The sequence below is a fragment of the Oryctolagus cuniculus genome, chromosome 10 (assembly GCF_964237555.1).
Source record: "Oryctolagus cuniculus chromosome 10, mOryCun1.1, whole genome shotgun sequence".
Lineage (NCBI taxonomy): Eukaryota > Metazoa > Chordata > Mammalia > Lagomorpha > Leporidae > Oryctolagus > Oryctolagus cuniculus.
In genome coordinates, this window is record NC_091441.1 from 73581597 (window position 1) to 73604570 (window position 22974).

At 42.3% G+C, this 22974-nt stretch overlaps 1 non-coding gene and 1 pseudogene across 1 annotated transcript; both read right to left on the minus strand.

The window, feature by feature from the left end:
- Positions 1-249: 249 nt before the first annotated feature.
- Positions 250-11255, minus strand: LOC100355373 (structural maintenance of chromosomes protein 1A pseudogene; annotated as a pseudogene).
- LOC127492520 (U6 spliceosomal RNA) lies at positions 3412-3518 on the minus strand. The gene has a single exon (XR_007922035.1). It is a non-coding gene; the product is annotated as a U6 spliceosomal RNA (small nuclear RNA).
- Positions 11256-22974: the final 11719 nt, after the last annotated feature.

The window sequence follows — 22974 nt, forward strand, 5'->3', positions numbered from 1 at the left end:
GATGGTCCTGTTCAGCCCAGCTCAGCTCAGCGCCTCCTTCCAGAGACCAGGATGCTCCCTGTGGCTCATGACTTTTTGCTCCAGACCTAACATCATCTCTGTTCCTCTTCAGGCTTGACAGCAGTGCTAAATCCCATGACTACACCAAACAGGGCTAGGAGGTAAGGGAAGGTTGGGAGCCACAAATATCCAAAGACTGGCAGAGGGGCAGTTTAGGGATCCAGACAGGGCAGAGGGCAGAAACTACTGTTACTGCTCATTGGGGTTGGGGTTGGCATCTGGGTACTTGGTGAGGTCGAAGGTCAGGACTTTGCTGATCACACAGTCCCCTTGCTCGGGATAGACTCCAATGAGGCTCTCAGCCTTGGTGTAGAACTCTTCCTTGAGAGAGATGACGATGGCCTGGAAGTTCCAAGTCGACTGCTCCTTGATGTAATTTGCTACCTTGCCAATGTTGGTGTTATCCAAGGCAGCATCGATCTCATCCAGGATGAAGAAGGGGGCTGGCTTGTAGCTGTGGATGGCAAAAAGCAGGGCCAAAGCTGCCACTGTCTTCTCCCCTCCTGACAAGTTGTCCATAGGCCGGAAGCGTTTGCCAGGAGCCACGCAGTTATAGTTGATGCCATCCAAGTAGGGCTCCTCTGGGTTCTCAGGACCCAGGAATGCCTGGGCACTGCTGTTGTGGGACAGAGCCTTATAGATCTCATCAATGTTGGTAGCCACAGATTCAAAACAAGCATTGAAGCGGTCAAAGCGCTCCTTCTTGATCTGTTCGAATGCCTGCTTGGCCTTCTTTGCTCGCTTTCGGACTGCCTCAAACTCATCAGAGGTCTCCTGGAACTTGTCACGGACACTCTCCAGCTTTTCCATGGCTTTCATGTTGGGGGCAGCAATACGCTGAAGCACACTCTGCTGCTCATTCAGCTTCTGCTGCAGTGTGCTCATCTCCTGTTTGATGTCCTCCTCAGCCTGGGCATCCTTCAAATCCTCACACAGGTCACCGTAGTCGATCTCAATGAGGGCCTCTCGTGCGTAGATGCTGGACGTTCTTTGTGAAGCACTCACTGAATCCTCCCCCTGGGAGCTACCCTCTTCCTGACTAATATCATCCATGGTGCCCTTCGACAGCGGCAGCTTGATATCCTGCATCTTGCAGGCCTGGAGCAAGTTGTGGCGGTCGCTGCGCTTCTGTTCCAGCTTGGTCTCGATGGCTGTCACCTCCTTTTGTAAATGGGTCATTTCCTTGTTGGCGCCCCCAAGTTTCTTACGAATCTCCTCCATCTTGTGATTTTTGTCATTCACTTCCGACTTCTTGGCCAGGTGCTGGTTCTTCAGGTCTTGTAGCTGGGCCATGGTCTCATCTATGATCTTCATGTGTCTTTGCTCCTCCTTCTTCAGCTTTTCTATCTCATTTTCATCCTTTTTCACTGTCTGCTCCCACATGTGGACTTTATCCTGGTCCTCCTTCAGTTGGTTCTTTTCAAAATCCAACTGGATACCCAAGTGAGTCTTCTGGTTCTCAAACTCCAAACGCTTCTTGGCGATCTCATTCTGCCGCTTCACCTTCTCTTCCTCAAATTCCCAGATGTTGCGCACACCAATCTCCCGACAAAACTCTTCGAACACCTCATCCTCTACCTGGTTCATCTTCTCCTTCAAATCTTTCATCTCTCTCTCTCGGCTCTGGATGATCCTCTTGATGTCATTAATGCGAGGCCCAAAGTTAGCTAATTCACTCTCCAGCTTGGACTTTTCCTGCAGATTGAGGGCCAGATGTCGTGTCTTGGTCTGCTCTAGGTCACTCTGTGAGTACTTGAGCCGCATCTGCAGGCCATGGGCCTGAGACTGCACCTGGCGCAGCTCTGCCTCTTTCCGCTTTGCCTTCATTTGCTCTTTTAGCTCCTCTGTCAGCCGCTCCTTCTTCTCTTTCAGCTTATCCACTGCTTTCTCATCCCAGCGCCGCGCCTTGGCCTTCAGGTCACTGGCCCCACCAGAGATCACTCCTGACTTCTGGAACAGGGTCCCATCCAGTGCCACTGTCTTGTGGCGCTGGTGGCCTCCAAAGGCAATGCGGCAGACATCTTCCACGTTGTCACAGACAAGGGCATTACGGCACGCATACTGCAGGGCCTTTTTGATATGGGGTGGTTCATAGCGAATCACATCAATCACGAGCTTGGCCCCCTTCAGCTCCCGGAGCTTCTCATCTGTTGGTTTCACCTCCAGGTAGTCAAGAGGCAAGAAGGTCTCAGGCTCCTCCCCACGCTGCTCCTTGATATACTGAATACGGTCCCGGCCCGTCTTCTCTGAGTCAACAATAATGGCATCCATGTTCTTGCCCAACATCTTGGTCACAGCAATCTAACACTTCTTCTGTGTGGGCTGGCAGAGGTCAATGAGGCGGCCGTACACGGAGCCAGGGTAAAGGCGCTTGATGCTTTCCATTATCTCTGCCTTCCGTTGCTGGCGGCTGCTCTCCTGGCGGTCAATGCGGGCATCCCCTAGCTGCTCCATCACCTGGTTCAGCTCCTTATTGATCTCATCGATACGCCGCTTGGCCATCTCTACCTCCTCTGTCAGCTCCCCCTCTAGCTGCTTCTGCTCCTCTAGGGACTGTTTGCTGGTGGTGATATATTCCTCTAGTTTCTCAATCCGCTTCTGATTCTCTTCAATCTCCCACAGCTTCTGCTTAATCTTGGCCTCCGTCTCCACTTTCTTCCGCTCTTCCAGATCTAGACGGTCTTGATCAGCTTTCTGGTCTCGATTAAACTTCTCCTGGGCCAAGGTAGCTGCTCTCTTACTGGCTTCCTCTTTCAACCGGTAGTATTTCTTCACCTGATTCTCCTCTAGCGTCAAGTCTCTGCCCTGACTCTGACTCTCCTCTTCCATGCGCTCTTCAAACTCCTGCCAGGCCTTCTCCACGGACAGCATCTCCTTCTCCAGCTCGTCCATGTCCCCTTTACGCTTCTTGTAGTGCTTCTGATCATTCTGCAGAGACTTCTTGGCTGTCTCGAGCTTCTTGATTTTGTGGGACGTGTTCTCCTTGGCTTTGATGTACTGAGGGCGCTTCTGGTTCAGCTCCGAGTCCTTCTCCTTGATCTCCTTCTCGATCTGCTGCTGCTCCCGCATCATTTTGCCCAGCTCCTTCTTCTTCTCCTTCAGTTCATCCTCTACTTTGTCCATACGCTTCTTGTCCTTCTCAATCTCTTTGTTCTTGGAGGCCAGTTCCTTGTTGAGCGTCTCGATTTCCCCTTCGTTATGGTAAAGTTTGAAGAGCTGCAGCTGCACCTGAGCTCGCACCACCTCATCCTTCAGGCGCTGGTAGCAGTCAGCCTCCTCTTTCTCCTGTTTGCCCTCCTTGCGCTCAGCTGCGATGTTCTTCTTGCGATGGTAGTTAAACTGCGTGTCCTCAAAAATTTGGAACGCTTCACGAATTTGCGTGTCATCCTTGCGCAGGGGCCATGCTAATCTTCTCTGTATCGTTCCAATTTTAGTATATGTGCTGCCGAAGTGAGCACGAGTGTTGAAACTCTTTAATTTGTGCAGAAAGAGGTCTGGAAGGATTGGCTCTCAAGCTAAGTCTGCCTGGAGTTTACAGTAGTTAAGATCAATTTTGTTAGTTCCACAGGTATTCAAAGCATTCTTCCTGAAATGCTAGGCCAGGACATTCTTTTAAGGGCTCCATTGGTACAGAGGTTGGTCATGCAGGGGTACAAAAGCTAAAGGAAATAACACAAAACAAAGCTAAGAGTATAGCAGTCTGGTGCTGTGGCACAGCGAGTTAAGCTGACGTCTGCAGTGTCAGCATTCCATATTGGGCGCAGGCTCGAATCCAGGCTGCTCTTATTCCCATTCAGCTCCTTGCTAATGTGCCTGGGAAAGCAGGGAAAATGGCCCAAGTGCTTAGGTCTCTGTACCCATGTGGGAAACCTGGAAGAAGCTCCTCGCTCCTGGTTTCAGCCTGGCCCATTCCTGGCTGTTGTGGCCATTTTGGGAGTGAACCAGTGGATGAAAGATCTCTCTCTCTCTAATTTCTGACTTTCAAATAAATAAAATCCTTTAAAAAAAAAAAAGAAACAAAACTAAGAGTATTAAAAAAAATCAAGTTTGCACAATAGACCTGAATCAAGAGCCTAAGCCCAAAAGCTTACCAACTACCCATGGGAAATTGGGTGAGATTTGTTCCTTAAAATTTACATCAGGTTCTCAACTTCAGTTCATCAGAAAATAGCAGTTTTTGTTCTTAGTAATTTCAGATCAGAATTGTGGAAAAAAATTAGATTGGAGGAACCTATAATAATAATAAATGATCTAGTCTAGGCTGCAAGTAGATAATAAAAACTCAAAAACAATGCATAAGACTACAATCCAATAACAGGTATATTATCATTTTTCTTTGAAGACAACTTTTCTCTCTACAATTATCTCAATTTCTACCAACCACAATCACAGTAAGATTTATTTGATCATAAAATAAGCTTAGCATCATGAAATTTGACCTGATCATTTATTTAAAGCAGCAAGAACAATAATTGGCTATGTAGAATATCAAATTATAAAACAAACCAAAAAACTCTGGTATTGCAGCAGTGGGTTAAGGATGCCTGCAATGACTACATTCCATACTGGAGCACTAGTTCGAGTCCCGTATCTTCTGCTTTCAATCTAGCTGCAGCTAATGTGCCTGGAAAGGCAGAAGGTGGCCCAAGTACGTAGTTCCCTATCACCCATGTGGGAGATCCAGATGGAATTTCTGGCTCCTGGCTTCATTCTGGAATGGCCGAACCCTGGATATGTTGTAGCCATTTGGAGAATAAACTAGCAGATCTCTTTCTCTTTCTCTTTCTCTTTCTCTTTCTCTTTCTCTTTCTCTCTGTGTCACTCTATGAAGAATAAATAAATATTAAACAAAAACAAAAAAACTGCTCAAGGTTAGAAAGCCAAACCAAGGCTGCCATCAGACTGTACCTGCGATATGTATAAAGAAATTTTAAATACTAAGACAGCCCAGTCATGCTGGTTAGTGTCCTGGCTGCTTTACTTCCCATCCAGCTCCCTTCTAATGGCCTGGGAAAAGCAATGAAAGATGGTCCAAGTGCTTGGGCCCTGTCACCTATGTGGGAGACCTGGACAGAGTTCTAGGCTCCTGGCCCCTGATTTCAGACTGGTCCAGCCCTGGTCATTTGGGAAATGAAACAGTGGATGGAAGATCTCTTATCTGTCTTTCCCTCTCTCTCTGTAACTCTGACTTTCAAATAAAATAAATCTTTTTTTAGAGGCTACAAAAATCCTATAATTTTCTATCAGTTCATTTTGCTTCATGTAATTAATCTTTGGTTAATAATTTTGTGAATTCAGACATTTCTCTGTTAAGAGTCCTGAAAATTCTTACCTAGTCTACTTACATGAAATGTCAAGAACTTGCATTTAAGAGTACTTGTTGGGGCCAGTGCTATGGCATAGTTGGTAAAGCTGCCTCCTACAGTGCCACATTCCATAGGGGCGCCTGTCTGAGTCTTGGCCGCTCCACTTCCAATCCAGCTCTCTGCTATGCTTGGGAAAGCAGTAGAAGATGGCCCAAGTCCCTGGGCCCCTGCACCCGTGTGGGAGACCTGGAAGAAGCTCATGGCTCCTGCTTTTGGATTGGCACAGCTCCGGTTGTTGCAGCCAATGGGGAGTGAACCAGTGGATGCTTCTCTGTGTAACTCTGACTTTTAAATAAATAAATAAATCTTAAAAAAATTAAAAACAAAAAATAAAAATCTAGAGAGAGTTAATTATAATAATGATATACCATAAGGAAATTGGGTTGTTTTTTGCATTGTAAAATAATAATCAGAATTATTACTAACAGCATCACACCAGGACTGAGCTTCTACAAACTTTACATATTTTTTAGATCACATTGATAACAAAACCCAACATCACTTTAATATTCGATAAAGTTTCCCACACATTTCAATATGTGGAGCAAGCCTAATTAGTTTACTATCTCTACAAGATGAGAGATAGATCCTTTGAAGCTCTCTAAGGACTCAACTAAAAAATTCCAAAATCAATTCTTGGTCAAAAAGATGCGATTTAAAATTTGAGGCAAATTCATGAAAAATTCAAAAATTTTAAAACAGGTCATTGTGGAGGACAGCACTGCACCATAGCAAGTAAAGTTGCAGCCTGCGACACTGGCATCCCATATGGGTATCAGTTTGAGTCCCACCTGCTCCACTTCCTATCCAACTCCCCACTAATGGTCTGGGAAAAGCAGCAGAAGATGGCCAAAGTGTTTGGGCCCCTGCCACCCACATGAGAGATTCCAATGAAGCTCGTGGCTCCTGGCTTCAGCCTGGCCCAGTACTGGCTGTGGCGGCCAGCTAGGCAGTGAACCAGCAGATGGAAAATCTCTCTCTCTCTCTGTCTGTCCCCTTCTCTCTTAACTCTTGAGTTTCAAAATAAATAAATCTTTAAAAACAATAAAACAGGTAATTGAGTAAACAACACTTAGTAAACCATTAACCCAAAGTGACAAAAGATTTTTAGACAAATAGAGGTTACACAGTTGAAGAAGTCTTAGATCTTACTAACAGATAGTTTGTTTAGGCAAGCAAAGATCTTGATAATGACAAGATGAAGCACCCGAAATTATTTTGATAAAAATATAACCTTGGTCTAAAGATAAATAAAAATCTTTCATAGTTTCTTATTAAGAGGCCAATATTCAAAAAGCATTTCATTGTTTATACAGCAAAAGACCAAATACAAATTTTTATCAGTTGTATACCTGCAATATCAAATTTAAGTTTTAAAACCACTCACATACATTGCTCTTTCAATTTTAGCCAGATTGGCCACACACAAAATTCCATTTATAAGATTCATTTTCCAAAAACTTCAACAACTTGCTCAGATTTTCTACAACTCATTTAGACCTTTATTTTTAGCCTTCTTTTTCCTATTAGAATAACCAATCATTGTGCCTTACTACAAAAACTTACTTTCCCCCTCCTCTTTTTTACAACACAAACTTCTCTCTCACAAACAGAAGAATTACTCTCTCTCCCATCAACTTTCCTTATCAAAAGTATATATTTATTATTTCTTTATACCTCATTCCTACATACTGATTATTTCTTGCCTTACTTTTATTTCCATCATAGATCATTATTTTAAAATAACCTTTGAATCACCTCTGAATTAAACAAAATAAATGGTTTTCTAAAACAAACCTTCATGTTTCCCTTACGTTTTTTAGCTAAAAACACATCCATTTTCCTTTTTCCTTCCTATACAGAATTCTATATTAGAATTTTCAACCCTCCATATCTAAGAAGCCAGAGTACTTTACAATGAAAAATTGGGGAAGGCAGTACAAATTAATTACACTGAATCTACTCTAGATAGGAAGGGCAGGATTACCCAAAGTGGGGAGGGCTCTGGGATAAATGGGCAGTCCACAAGCAGTAGCTTTTGCCTCTGGATTGGTTGGGGCTACAAGCAGGATACTGTGGTCCCTAGGAAATTGCAATAATAGTTGACATAAGCTTTTAACATTCACTTAAGGATATAAAATAGTGTTTTGTATTTTATTTATTATTGATTAACCTCATCCATCTCTTTCTTTCCATCCCTGGTCCATGGTCTAATTAAATTTAAAGACATCTCAGACTTTTTTCCATATCAAGCCAAACTCTCAAGCAAGGTGAAAAAGAGAACCTTATAATAATTTTTTACCTTGTAACAAATTATGCAAGACAGAAAAGGGAAAACAAGGACCACTTCTGGGAAGCTGTGGATCAACAACTTACTAAAGTAGAACCAAAACCAAGTACAAAAGATTCACAATTCAAAAAATCAGCTCTTATAAATGTTTTCTTCCACCAATACAAATTTAGAGAACAATGTTACAGATCCCCCAAACCTGGGTCTTGCTGCCTGATGCAAAGCAAGCCAATCACTGACACTGTGGGGATGGAAGAAAGTAGATGTTTAGTTTCCCAAGTGCAGGGCAAGGACTATGGACAGCTATCACTTAATTTCCAAACTCCCCTTGGAGAGCAGGGTAAGGAAACAGTTAAGCTTGAAGTTGGGGTTGCAAGGCATGTGTTCAACTTGTTGCAAGTCTTTGGATGGTTCATGGTGTTCATTGTCTTCCTTTGATTAGCCAGTGATAGGACAGCCATTGTATTCTTTCAGAGATTTTGATGATAGCAAAAGTGGGTTGCAGTTTGGGGTTATAAGTAGATAGCTGCCACAATATTTGCCCTGGCCTGGGGTTCCTGTTAAAACAAACAAAAATGAAAAACAAAAACTCAAGACAAAATCTAACATCAAGATGCTACCTATCTATATCACAAGACTTGAGTCCTGGCTGGTCCTAATGTCCTACTCATTCTCTCAATCTACTGAGTTAGTCTTTAGTAAGAAGTTGATCTGCAATCATCAAAACAGGGCAAAGAAACTTTAAGCTATGGGAAAGACATTGAGATACTAAGGCCTGAGAATATAACATCAAAGATGGTGTAAAGTGTTTGGTTTCAACAACGTACAGAGAAACCTTTTCTCTCAACTAGACACTGCAGATCAGAAAGAGGTGGCTTTGGTAAGAATTCCTAACTTTTCCTCTATTTTGTCAGATCTCTTAAGATCCCATCTGGAGGAGCTGGCATTGTAGTGCAGTGAGTTAAGTCATTGCTTGAGGTGCTGGCATTCTATATCAGAGTGCCAGTTCTAGTGTGCCAGCTGCTCTTTCTGACCCAGTTCTTGCTAATGTGCCTGGGAAAGTATGGACGATGGCCCAAGTACTTGGGCTCCTGCCACCCATGATAGAGACCAGGATGCAGTTCCTGGCTCCTGGTTTTGGCCTGGCCAACCACTGGCTTTTGTGGCCATTTAAGGAATGAATGAGCAGATGGAAGATACACTACCACCATCTCTCTCTCTTTTGCTCTCTCTCTCTCTCTCTCTCTGTGTGTGTGTATGTGCTGCTCTGCCTTTCAAATAAATAAATGAACAAAAATAATTTTTAAAAGAGTATTTCTTAAAAATTCCAATGACATTAAAAAATAATTTCATCTGGAAGCTTTGGAGTGAGTGGGATGCCTCAATGCAATTCAGGCCCCAGTCATGTCCAATAAATAAAATTAAAATACTATAAACAGGAGAATAACTTAATAGAAGTTTTATGTAATGTGGGAGCCTTCATAAAGGAAATGAAAGCCTCCAAAGAAGCAATTAAGAGTCCATCACCAATCTACTATATTTTATAAGCAATACTAAATTGAAAATGTGACTTAAATTACCTGGGGAGGCTTAAAAGATAAAGAGTGGAATAACATGGTGGCTGAGTAAGATGTGGCAACCCCCTTTCTGGAGACACTAATTTAAACAGCTATCCACACACCAAGTCATCTTCAAAAGAGCTACAGGACTCAGGCAAAAGGCCTTAGTACTTGGTATTAGCCTAATAATATTCAAAGTGACATTGAAGAAATCAGGAGGGAAACAGCTGTCTGCATTACCCCTCCCCAAACTCCATGTAGGACAGGATGGAAAGAGGCATCTCCTGTATGAAGGAGGGAGGGAATTCAATTCAGCCCACACACTTGAATCTCATGCCCATAGTGAAAAAATTCAGAATTAGACAATCTTACGGCCCTTGTCCTCAGGCCCACACTTGTAGGCATGAATATTTGGACCCTCCATAGCCAGATGACTTGGGGAGTGCTTCTGCCCCAACTTAAACATCAAGACTATAGCCACTGGGGAATAGGGCAAGAAAAGGAGATTAGGCTATTGCCCAGTGCTGGGCCCAATGCCATGAGACCTAACAGATGAAAAGGCCCAAAGACCTTTATCCCCTAGCTTATAGACAGAGGCTCTAGACTTGCCCCCAGCAACAGGGGGAGACTCATCCTCCAGTGGGATGAATTCACTTCAGTGTGTACCACCGCCAGCTTCAAGTGGGCCTGGCATGAATCTCTGAGATGTCACATGGCCTGGTGACAGTAAGACCCAGTGATGACCCAGCTTAGTGCCAGCTGGTTGATCAAGGGGAACATCCATAAAATTTACACAGACAGCAGGCAATCACATGAATATGTCTTGGGACTCACTGTTGTGCTGCTGAAGCCCAAAACTAGACAGATCCTACTCATTCCCATTGTCTAGGTCAATGTCTGTGGAAGAAGCCTCTAGACTTGCCCCAGGATCAGGCAGACAACCTGTGCCTTGGAGGTCACGGATGGTTTGGTGTCTATCACCACTAGCCTTACATATTACTGGCATGCATCCCCAAGATTGCACAGGGTCCGACAACCATGAGACCCAGGTAAGACTGACATAGATTTACCTTCTCTATCATCCCTTCTCCAACCTTGGAAAACAGCAATGAATCACAGGAACTTGTTAGGTAGGAAGTCAGTTATGAGCTTATGTGTGTGTGACATAAAGGCCTAAAGAGAAGACATCTATGTCCAGCATATGTATCTGCATCTCAAAATCATCCTGACAATGTTTCAGGGGCAGCCCGGTATTCGCATCCTGCCCTGCCCCCTTCTACCTGATAACCTGCCAGGTGGAGGTCCTGCCCCTTCTACCTGACAAATCTTCCACAATCTCCCAGTTGCAGCCCAGTATCTGCATTTCAGACACCCTGCTCAGGATCCCCATTCTCCAGGGAGTCTTGCTCACCCTTCCTCTAAACTCAGGATGGCGCCAGCTAGGCTTCCTCCTGTCTGATACCTTCAGGGGAAAACTCAGAAGTTTTTCTGTTTACATCCAAAAAGCCCTTTGTTCCAAGAGGAGCAGAGGTGGGGCAGCAAGACCCATTTCCTTAAAAACCCCCAGCCTCAATCGGACTGTGCGCTCAGCCCTCTGCCTCTATGCTGAGCCGCCTGCCTGGTCTGGCCAGGTGTAATCTCTCTACTCAACCATGTAACCTCGCCCCCCACCCCCAACCCCCAGTCCGAGCGACTGCGCACTATCTCTCAGGTCCTGTCTGGAAAGGTGCCCATCTGTTCTTACGGATGTCCCTTCCCTAATAAACCTTGCTATTTTACCTCCCACTACTCTGTCTCATGCCTGAATTCTTTCTTGCGTGAAGACAAGAACCCTCCAATTTCTCCGGTAACAAACTCACTTTTGGAACTCACTGCCAAGCTGGTAAAATCTAACACTGAGCGGATGCAAATGGTCAGTGTCTGCAGACAGGTGCTTACTGACAGTTTCTGGACCTGCTTCAGTACCAAGTAGAGTTCCATGGCCACAGTTGATCACTCTAGCCAGCATCAGCAGTGGCCGGTGGGCATGACATCAATCAGTGAGTTTAGCTTAGGCAGCAAAAATCCAGTAACTATATAGGCAAATTCAGGGTCTTCTAATATTGTAAACATGGTATACAAACTATTCATATCTTTAGTATGAAGACTAAAAAATAAAAACAATATTGAGATAAGCAATATGGAAATGGGTAAAATACAATACCAAAAATTCAAAATGTGTGCAAATGGTATTTGGCCTAGTGGTTAAGAAACCAGTTGGGAAGCCTGCATTCTATATCAGAATATCCAAGTTTGAGACATAGCTCTGGCAGCCTATTCTAGCTTCTTGCTTATGTAAACCCAGGAGGCAGCAAGTGATGGCTCCAGTGGTTAGGTGCCTTGCTACCAACGTGGGAGATCTGGAACGCATCTCATTCCTGGCTTTCCCCTGGCTGAACCTCAGCTATTACAGGCATTTTGGGAGTAAAATGGTGGATGGGAGCTTTCTCTATCTGATTCCCTCTGTCTTTCAACTAATGAAAAATAATTTAAAATGTAGGAAAGAATGGAGTGTAAGTGCAGGGTTGTTGATTACTATTTCTTATCTCTTTGGGGTTTTTGTTGGTTTGTTTTCATATATTTATAATCAATGTCAAGTTGCCATCATTTAAAAATTGCTTATTTTAACCAAACATTTTTTTGTAAGCCTCATGATAATCAAAAAGCAAAAATCTGTAAGCCTCATGATAAGGACAAAGCAAAAGTCTGTAATACATTTGCCTAAAACAGATAAGCAAAGAATCAAAGTACACTAATGCAGACAATAATTTAACTACAAAGGATGATTGTAACAGAAGTTGAAATAAAGAAAGGAACTTTAATAAATTAAATAAGTATCAAATGGCAGTAATAAGACTGCATTTGCCAATGGTTAAATACTCCAAATAAAAAGACATGGAATTAAAAAGATCCAAGTATATCACGCTTATCAGTGACTGAGGATATTCAGTAACTCTGAAGATACACATAGACTGAAACTGACAGGACAGAATAGGGCTGGCACTGTTGCATAGCGGGTAGAGCCACTGCCTGTGGCACTGGTGTCCCATGTGGGCACTGGTTTGATTTCTGGCTGCTCTGCTTCTGATCCAGCTCCCTGCTAGTGCACCTGGGAGGGCAGTGGAAAAGGGCCCAAGTGCTTGAGCCCCTGCAAGCATGTGGGAGACCTGTACAAGGCTCCTAGTTTTGGACTGGCCCAGCTCCAGTCATTGCAGCCATCAGGGGAATGAACCAGCTGATAAAGATCTCTCTGTCTCTTCCTCACTCTCCATCTCTGCTTTTCAAATAAATGAATAAATCTTAAAAAAAAAAAAAAGAAAAAAAGGATGGAATAATATAGTCCATACAAATGAAGCAAAAAAAAAAAAAAATCAGGAGCAGCCCTACTTATATAGGATAAAATAGATTTTAAATCTAAAGCATTAAAAAGACACAAGCAAGGTTGTTATACAATCTGTTCAATCTAGCAAGAGGACATAACAATTGTGAATGTATATGTATTCAATATTGGAGTACCTAACTACATAAAGCAAATAATAATAATACTAACTGGAGAGGCCGGAGCCGCGGCTCACTTGGCTAATTCTCTACCTGTGGCGCCGGTACCCCGGGTTCTAGTCCCGGTTGGGGCACTGGGTTCTGTCCTGGTTGCTTCTCTTCCAGTCCAGCTCTCTGCTGCGGCCTGGGAAAGCAGTGCAGGATGGCCCAAATGCTTGGGCCCTGCACCTGCAAGGGAGACCAGGAGGAAGCACTTGACTCCTGGCTTCGGATCAGCGCAGCGCCGGCCGTAGCAGCCATTTGGGGGGGTGAACCAACGGAAAAGGAAGACCTTTCTCTCTCTCTCTCTCTCTTTCTCTCTCACTGTTTAACTCTGCCTGTCCAAAAAAAAAAAAAAAAAATACTAAATAGAGAGACAGACTCCAACATTAATAGTAGGGTCCTTAAACATCCCACTTTTAGATCTGGACAGATCCTCCAGGCAGAAAATCAGAAAATCAACAAATGACGAGTATAATTGTACCCTAGGTCATTTGGACCTTACAGAACTTTCTGTCCAACAGCTACAGAATATATAATCTTTTCCAAAGCACATGAAACATCCTCCAGAATAGATCCTGTGGCAGGTCACAAAACAAACCTTAACAAATTAGAAAAAAAAAAAAAAAAAGAAATCATACAAAGTATCCTTGTTTGCTATAATGCAAGAAAACTAGAAATCCATAACAAGAAAAACTTTGAAAACTATATATACATACAGAAATTAAACTTATTACTAAGCAACCAATTTATTAAATTGCTTGAAATGAATGCAAATGAAAATATAACATAACAAAACCAATGGCATAAAGCAAAAGCAGTACTAAGGCAAGTTTATAGCGGGCATCCCATATTGGCGCCGGGTTCTAGTCCCAGTTGCTCCTCTTCCAGTCCAGCTCTTTGCTGTGGCCCAGGAGGGCAGTGGAGGATGGCCCAAGTGCTTGGGCGCCTGCACTCCCAAGGGAGACCAGGAAGAAGCACCTGGCTCCGGGCCATAGCGGCGATTTGGGGAGTGAACCAACGTAAGGAAGACCTTTCTCTCTGTCTCTCTTTCACTATCTATAACTCTACCTGTCAAATAATAATAATAATAAAATTTACATTAAAAAAAGTAGAACAGTCTCAAAGAATTTATGGCTCTATCAAAGGAATTAGATAAATAAGAACAAATTAAATTAAAAATTATTAGAAGGAAAAGAAAGCAGCACAAATGACATAGAAACTAAGAAAAAACTATATAAAAATGAAATAAAAAAGGTAACAGATAAAATTGACAAATTCTTAGTAGACTAAGAAAAAAGAAGATTCAAATTCATAAAATTCATGAAATCAAAAATGGAAAGAGAAACATTGCAAGTGACATCAAACATATACAAAAGATTAGCAGTTACTATAAACAATTATATGGCAACAAGCTTTATAACCTAGAAGAAATGGAAGCTCTGCTGGGCACATATACTTTACCATGGCTGAATCATTATGAAATATGATATCTAAAAAACCAACAAACAAGGAGCAAGATTGACTCTGCAATTAAAATCTCCAACCAAAACAAACAAAACTAGGAACAGATGGTTTCACTATTGAATTGTACAAAACATTTAAAGAACTAACAATTAACATCAATTTTTCTTCTTAAATGATTCCAAAAAATAGAAGGGAAAAGAATTACTCCAAACTCCTTCTATAAGGCCAGCATTACCTTCATATCAGAATGAGAGAAAGACACAAGAAAAGAAAGCTACAGCCCAATATCCCTGATGACTACACAGGCAAATATATTCAATAAAAAACTAGCAAATTAATACATTTACACATTAAAAAATTATTCTCCATGCAAGGATGATTCAACATATGCAAATCAATAAATGTGATATATCATAGAAGCAGAATGAATGACAAAAATCATATGATTAGCTCAATAGATACAGAAAAGGCAATTGATAAAACTCAACATTCCTTTATGGTTAAAAAAAAAACTCTGACCAAATTAGTTATAGAAGGAACATACCACAACATAATAAAGACCATTTATAGCAAGTGAACAACTATCATCATATTGATGGTAAAAGCTGAAGGCTTTCTTTTCTAAGATATGGAACAAAAGAAAGATACCTACTGTACTTTTATTCAAAATTGTACTAGAAGACCTAGCAAGAGGAATTAGGCAAGAGGAAGAAATAAAGGCCATTCAAACTAGAAGGAAGGAAGTCAAATTGTCAGTTTGCAGATGACATTACCCTATATATAGAAAAATCCCAAAGACTACATCAAAAAGATGTTAGAACAAATAAACAAACTGATCAAAGTTGCAGAGTACAAAGTCAATATATAAAAAAATAGCATTTTTACACACAAATAATAAATCACCTGAAAATGAAATCAAGAAACCAATCCAATAAATTGAGAAAGATTTTTAAAAATATCTAAGATTAAAATTCAACCAAAGGGCCGGCGCCGCGGCTCAATAGGCTAATCCTCCGCCTTGTGGCGCTGGCACACCGACCGGGTTCTAGTCCTGGATGGGGCGCCGGATTCTGTCCCGGTTGCCCCTCTTCCAGGCCAGCTCTCTGCTGTGGCCAGGGAGTGCAGTGGAGGATGGCCTAAGTCCTTGGGCCCTGCACCCCATGGGAGATCAGGAGAAGCACCTGGCTCCTGCCATCGGATCAGTGCGGTGCGCTGGCCGCAGCGGCCATTGGAGGGTGAACCAACGGCAAAGAAAGACCTTTCTCTCTGTCTCTCTCTCTCACTGTCCACTCTGTCTGTCAAAAAAAAAAAAAAAATTCAACCAAAGAAGAGAAATATATCTACAAAGAAAACTATAAACTGAAGAGGACACAAAGAAATGGAAATACATTATGTGTCCATAGATTGGAAGCCCCAACAATTTAAAAATGTGCATATCAATCAAAGTGATTTATAGATTCAATGCAATCTCTATCAAAATCCCAATGACGTTTTCCACAGAACTTGAAAAACACCACTAAAATTTCTATGGAACTACAAAAGATTCCAAGTAGCCATACATGATCTTGAGTTAAAAAACAAACAAACAAACAAACAAAAAAAACCAGGAAGAAACAGGAAGCATTTTATTACCTGGCTTTAAGATATATCATAAAGATAACAGTAATTAAAACAGCATGATATTGGCATTAAAAACAGATCCATAGGCTAATGAAACAGAACAGAGATCCCAGAATTAAAGCTACACATCTACTGCAAACCCATCTTTGACAAAGGTTCAATGAACATGTACTGCAAACAGGATAATGTTTTTAATAAATTGTGCCAGGAAAATTGGATATCTGCATGCATGAGAATGAAATTAGACACTTCTTACCATGTACAAGAATCCATCTCAAAATGTTTAAAGACTATATTTAAGCCTTGAAACTTTGTAACTAGTAAGAGAAAACACAGGGGAAATACTTTAGGACATTAGAATAGGCAATTTTTTTTTTTTTTTTTGTATCAGATCCCTAAAGAACAGTATACAAAATCAAAATTAGATATATGGGAGACCAGTGTTGTGGAGCAGCAGGTTAAGCAACCACCTGTAACAATGACATCCCTTACAGGCACAGGTTCAAATTCTAGCTGCTCCACTTCCAATCCAGCCCTCTCTTAATATATCTGGGAAGACAGCAGAAGACAGGCCAAGTGCTTGGGCCCATCACCCAGATGGAGTGAGATGGAGTGGAGAACCCGATGGAGTTCCAAGCTCCTGGATTTGATATGGCCCAGCCTCTGGCCCTTGTGGCAATTTGGGGATTTACCAGTGGATGGAAGATCTGTCTTTCTCTCTCTCCCACTTTCTCTCTGTAATTCTGCCTTTCAAACAAATAAAATAAATCTATATAAAACACTGGACATATGGGATTTCATCAAACTAAAGAGTTTCTAAACAGCAAAGGAAACAACTGAGTAAAGAGACAACTTACAGAAAGGGAGAAAGTATTGCAAGTTATGTATCTTGCAAAGGGTTAATAACCAGAATAACTCAATAACAACAACAACAAAAAAACAACACATTAGTCTAATTTAAAAATGGACAGTAGTTCTAAACAGACAATACAAATTGCCAACAGGCATATGAAAAAATGCTCAATATCATTAATCATCATGGAAATGCACATCAAAACTAAGATGAAATATTAACTCATCCATTTAGAATGGGCATGACAAAACATAACAAGTGTTAGTGAGAACTGGAGGGAAGGGAATTCCTGCATACTATTGGTGGGAATGTAAATTAGTAGTCATAATGGAAAGCAGTATGGAGCTTACTCAACAAACTACAAAAGGAAATACTGTACACAAACTACAAAGGAAATACTGTATGATCCAGCAACTGGACAACTGAATATACATCCAAGGGAAATGAAACCATTCTGATGAAGAAATATCTACACCTCTGTGTTTATCACAATACTATTCACAACAGCCAAGAAATGACAAGAACCAAAGTGTTCATCTACTGATGTAGATAAAGAAAACGTGGTACAAATGTACAATAGAAAACTACTCAGCCATAAAAAGGATGAAATGTTATTACCCAAGACAACATGGATGGAACTGATGTCATTACGTTAAGTAAAAATAAAGTAAGCACAGAGAGACAAACACAATATGATCTCTTACGTGTGGTATCTAAAAAATAAAAAATAAATAAAATGGTGATCTTATAGAAGTTAAAAGTAGAACAGTGGTTACTAGACACCAAGGAGGCAAGGAGGAAAGGGAGATGGGGAAGTTTATTCACAGGTACTAATTTATAGCTAGACAGGCATGAGAAGTTCCACGGTTCTATTATAGAGTGGCTATAATTTTAATGTATTGTATATTTCATTGTAAAAAACTAAAAGGATCTTGAATGTTTACACCATAAAGAAAAGTTAAACATGTAAGGAGATATACTTACTAGTAATGGACATTACACAATGTATACATGTATCAAAACAACATGTGGTACCCCTTAAGTATATATAATTTTAAGCTTTTTTTTTTTTTATTTGACAGGTAGAGTTATAGATAGTGAGAGACAGAGAGAAAGGTCTTCCTTACGTTGGTTCACTCCCCAAATGGCTGCCACGGCCGGCGCTGTGCCGATCTGAAGCCCGGAGCCAGATGCTTCTTCCTGATCTCCCATGTGGGTGCAGAGGCCCAAGCACTTGGGCCATCCTCTACTGCCCTCCTGGGCCACAGCAGAGAGCTGGACTGGAATAGGAGCAACCGGGACTAGAACCCGGCACCCATATGGGATGTTGGTGGTGCAGGCGGAGGATTAACCAAGTGAGCCACGGTGCCAGCCCCTTAAGCATTCTTAAAAATAAGTTATTCTATGAGCACAAAGTCTATATTCTCTCAGTTTCAACTTTTGTCCTTTAACACTTTATTTAAGGAGTGTCTTTTTTTTTTTTTAAATCAGCAGGATGGTCAATGTGATCTTTTTTTGCATCTGCTATTTTTTTTTTTTTTTTTTGACAGGCAGAGTGGACAGTGAGAGAGAGAGACAGAGAGAAAGGTCTTCCTTTGCCGTTGGTTCACCCTCCAATGGCCACCGTGGCCGGCGCACCGCGCTGATCCGAAGGCAGGAGCCAGGTGCTTTTCCTGGTCTCCCATGGGGTGCAGGGCCCAAGGACTTGGGTCATCCTCCACTGCACTCCCTGGCCACAGCAGAGAGCTGGCCTGGAAGAGGGGCAACCGGGACAGAATCCGGCGCCCCAACCGGGACTAGAACCCGGTGTGCCGGTGCCGCTAGGCGGAGGATTAGCCTAGTGAGCCGTGGCGCCGGCCCTGCATCTGCTATTTTTAAAAAACAAAGTTTTTATTTATTTGAAAGGCAGAGTTAGAGAGAGGCAGAGACAGAAAGAGAGAGGTCTGCTGGTTCACTCCCCAGATGGCCCCAACAGCTGGAACTGTGCCAGTAGCCAGGAGCTTCTTCTGGGTCTCCCACAAGGGTGCAGGGTCCCAAGGACTTGGGCCATCTTCTACTGATTTCCCAGGCCACAGCAGAGAGCAGGACTGAAGGTGGAGCAGGTGGGACTTGAACCGACACCCATATAGGATGCTGGCACTGTGGGTGGTGGCTTTACCCACTAGGGTGCAGCACCGACCCTGCATCTACTATTTTTTTTTTCAACTTTTATTTAATAAATATAAATTTCGAAAGTACTTTTGGATTATGGCGGCTTTTCCCCCCATAACTTCCCTCCCACCAGCAACCATCCCATCTCCCACTTCCTTTCCCATCCCATTCTTTATCAAGATTCATTTTCAATTATCTTTATATACAGAAGATCAACTTAGTATATACTAAGTAAAGATTTCAACAGTTTGCACCCACACAGATACACAAAGTATAAAGTATCTCATCTCTGGAAGCCTATACTGTCTCTTTCATAAATGTGAATGCTTATAAAATAGTTTCAAAATAGCCAGCTAAATACCATATTTTGGAGACATTTGATTCAGTAAGCAGTCATTTCAATTTACCTTGTGTCTTAATTAGATTACTAACTTCAGATTAGAGCCTATTAGCGAATTGAGCAAAGACAGCATTTTTAAGTGTCTGGATTCCACATCAATAGCACTGAAAAAGAAACAAACCAAAGGACCTAACTTTTATAATTACTTATTGGAGTCTTTCTTTGGGATATTTACATTTTAGATAGGGTTGGCTTGAATGGTTAGAGGGGGAAAAAAAGAAACCTCCAAGTGAGCCTTGAAATCAGCAACAATACATCCCTGCTTCTGTTTCAATTTATAACATAAGGACAACTGTAGCTGGGGGTTTTATCTAAGTAAAAAAGCCGTTTCCGAATAGGCAGAGGAAAAGAGAGTGCTTAGAAACTTCTATGTTCAGGCTATTTACACCTGTATTTGCAATATTTTCCATTATCTCTACAAAAACAAGCAATGGCCATGTGAACTTTGAATTATCCTTGGTGTAAATTCCCCATCAGTGTAAAAACGTGCACAAGAATGCGATACTTCTGCTCTGAGGTGCTGTTCACAGCATTTAAATCAAAGGGGTGATTTTAATGCTGCAATTCCTATTCACAGGGCACACTACTTCAAATTTCCTAACAGCCATAACCTCAAAGAAAAGGAGGCCATCACCCCGTACTCCAATCTCTCTCATAAATCTTATTCCTCTGGAAACTAGATATTTTAAAACTTTTGTAAACTCAAACCAGGAGTGCTGGGCAGGCTACAAAGCAAAAACAGGAGACCAGAGAGTTCACTTACTGAAGAGATGCCACAAAATACCAAAAAGACAACCGACACGGAAAGATTCTCTCAGCATACATTTCACAACTATTTCTCTGGGAACTGGGGGGAGATTTCACTGCGATATGCGGATATCACACTAGCATAGGTTTAAAACCTTGCTCAGATCCCTCCGCGGCAGAGCTGAACATGAACTCATACGCAGACCTCCCGTGCGCAAGCTGTCGCCCACCGACTGCCATCGTGGGCTCAACCACGTTTATAGCGCTTCTGGAACCAGCTTTTGTATACCGGGAAGTCGACACCAGGCCTCCCAGCAGCTCACTGTTTACTGACAAAGCCATCACGAAAAGCAGTTACCGCTTCCCCAACCCGGGACCCGATGATCGGATGCTTGTGTCGCTCTCCCAGCCCCACTCCAGGTCGTGGCCACCACAGAACCACTGTTGTTTCCGCTCCCAAGTGCTGCTACTCCATCCTCACTTCCCAGAGTCACCAAGGCTGGGAGCTTTTCTTCCGCCCCGCACCAACCTTCAGGAATACAGAATCCAACCACGCAACCTGCACTCACAACTTCCAGGTGGAACGCGGAAGCTGCGGGAAGGGCAGCACAGGCGCAGAACTAAACAGGAAAAGCCTTCCCGTGGTCCTGTGCTAGCGACATCTTTGGAAACGGAGACTACATTTCCCACAAGGCCCTGCGCCAGCCTCTTAGGAACCAAATGGGAACATTTTGTTGTTTCCAGGGCGGTGAACTGATGGCTTAGGACTGGCCTCTATTTACATGATAGCTATGTGTAATTCTAGTTCTTTATTCAATACTTATTTGAAAACCTGGGGAAATTGTGGAACGGATGGAGAAATTCCAATGTGAGCAAAGCACTAATGGCATACACCTGTAATTTTTAAAACGCGGTTAAAATTAACACGTGTCTTTATGTGTAAGGCAGAGAGAAAGATTATGTGTATGAAAGATGGGCGTGGGGTAGACACAGAGCTCCCATTCACTGGTTCACAGACCAAATGCTTCCGTAAGAAATAGCTGGGAGCTGAAGTGGGGAGCCTGTTTCTTATCTAAGTCTCCCATGAAGATGACAGAAACCCAAAAGCTTCAGCCATCACGCTCCCTCCCAGGGCCGTACACTAGCAGAAGGATGAAAAAGGATGAAATCACGAGACAGAGCCAGGGACTGTGACATGGGATACAGATGTCCTAATAGGTATCTTAAGTGTGAGGCCAAATGCCTGCCTCCACTTGTCTATTTTTTACAGAGGCACTATGAAGTATGAAATCATCTATTTTTTAGAGAAGGCTTCCATCCACTGCTTCACTCCCCAAATGGTCACAATGGCTAGGGCTTGGCCAAGCCAAAGATAGGAGCCAGGAGCTTCATCTAGGCTTCCCATGTGGGTGCAGGGGCCCAAGTAGTTGCACCATCTTCCACTGTTTTCCCAGGTGCTTTAGCAGGGAGCCAGATCGAAGTGGAGGAACTGGGACTGAAACTGGCACCCATATGGGATGCCAAGGCCTGCAAGCCAAGGCCTAAACTGCTATCCCATAGCCCCAGCCCCTATTTTCATTTTTTTTACAAACAAGAAGTTTATATATTATAGTGACTATATTCCCACCCCTTAAAATGTTAATTGTTCTTAGAGTACTTAGTTAGTGTACTTTCCCTTACAAAATTCACTCTCCGCTAGAGGCAGTGGTGGATGTTTTCCATATATATGTAAAAGAGTTATCAATCTTTACATGCATTAAATACAGAGAGAAGGTACCTGTGATACCTACTCTCCATCATGTCTGAAAAGACTAAATATGTTCCACTTCCTTTTTTTTCATTCTCAAAACTTGATCAAAGAGTTGCTAAGACTTCTTGCTACCTTCATGTATTCCTCTCACCTCCTCCATGCCACTGAACTTGCTCTGGTAATGGGCATCAGTTTCCACCATACTACTAAAGCAGTATTGTCTTGTCCTCATTAATTTGATTTCTCTGTGGAAGCTGATATTTTCATCAGTATACTTTTATTAGGCTAAGCTTCTGCTTGTGATGCCAGCATCCCATACTGGAGTGCCAGTTCAAGTCCCTGCTTCTCCACTTCCTATGCAGTTCCCTTCTAATGCATCTGGGAAGGCAACAGAGGATGGCCCAAGTGCCACTCAGGTGGGAGACTAGATGAAGTTCCTGCCTCTTGGCTTTGGCCTGGTCCAACACTGGCTGTTGTAGCCATTTGGGGAGTGAATCAGTGGATGGAAAATATTCTCTCTCTCTCTCTCTGTCTCTCCCCCACCCCCATGTCTATTATTCTGCTTTTAAATAAAAGAAAATAAATCTTAAAATAAAATTTATTCTTGGCTATACTTTTTGCCTCCCACCTTTGAAAAGATGACTTGATTGTTTTTGCTGATAATCTTAATTCTGCTGAATCCTTTTTTAAAATTTAATGAATGTATTTTTTTCATAGATACAACTTTAAGAATACACTGGTTCTTTTGCCCATACCCACCCCTCAACTTCTATCCCACTTCCTCTCCCTCTCCCATCTCCTTCTTCATTATGGTTCATTTTTAGTTTGACTTTATATACTGAGGACCAACACCATGCTAAGCATAGACTTCAACAATTTGCACCCCCCCACACACACAAAACATACAGAGTACAGTTTGGGAACAAAATTTGCAGTCGGTTCTCATAATACAACTCATTATGGACGGAGGTCTTATATAGGGAGTAAGTGCACTGTGACTTCTGTTGTTCCTTTAACAATTAACATTCTTATTTGTGATGTCAGTGATCACCTGAGGCTCTTGCCATGGGCCGGCAAGGCTATGGAAGCCTTCTGTGACCATAGACTCCACTGGTATTTAGACATGGGCATAAGC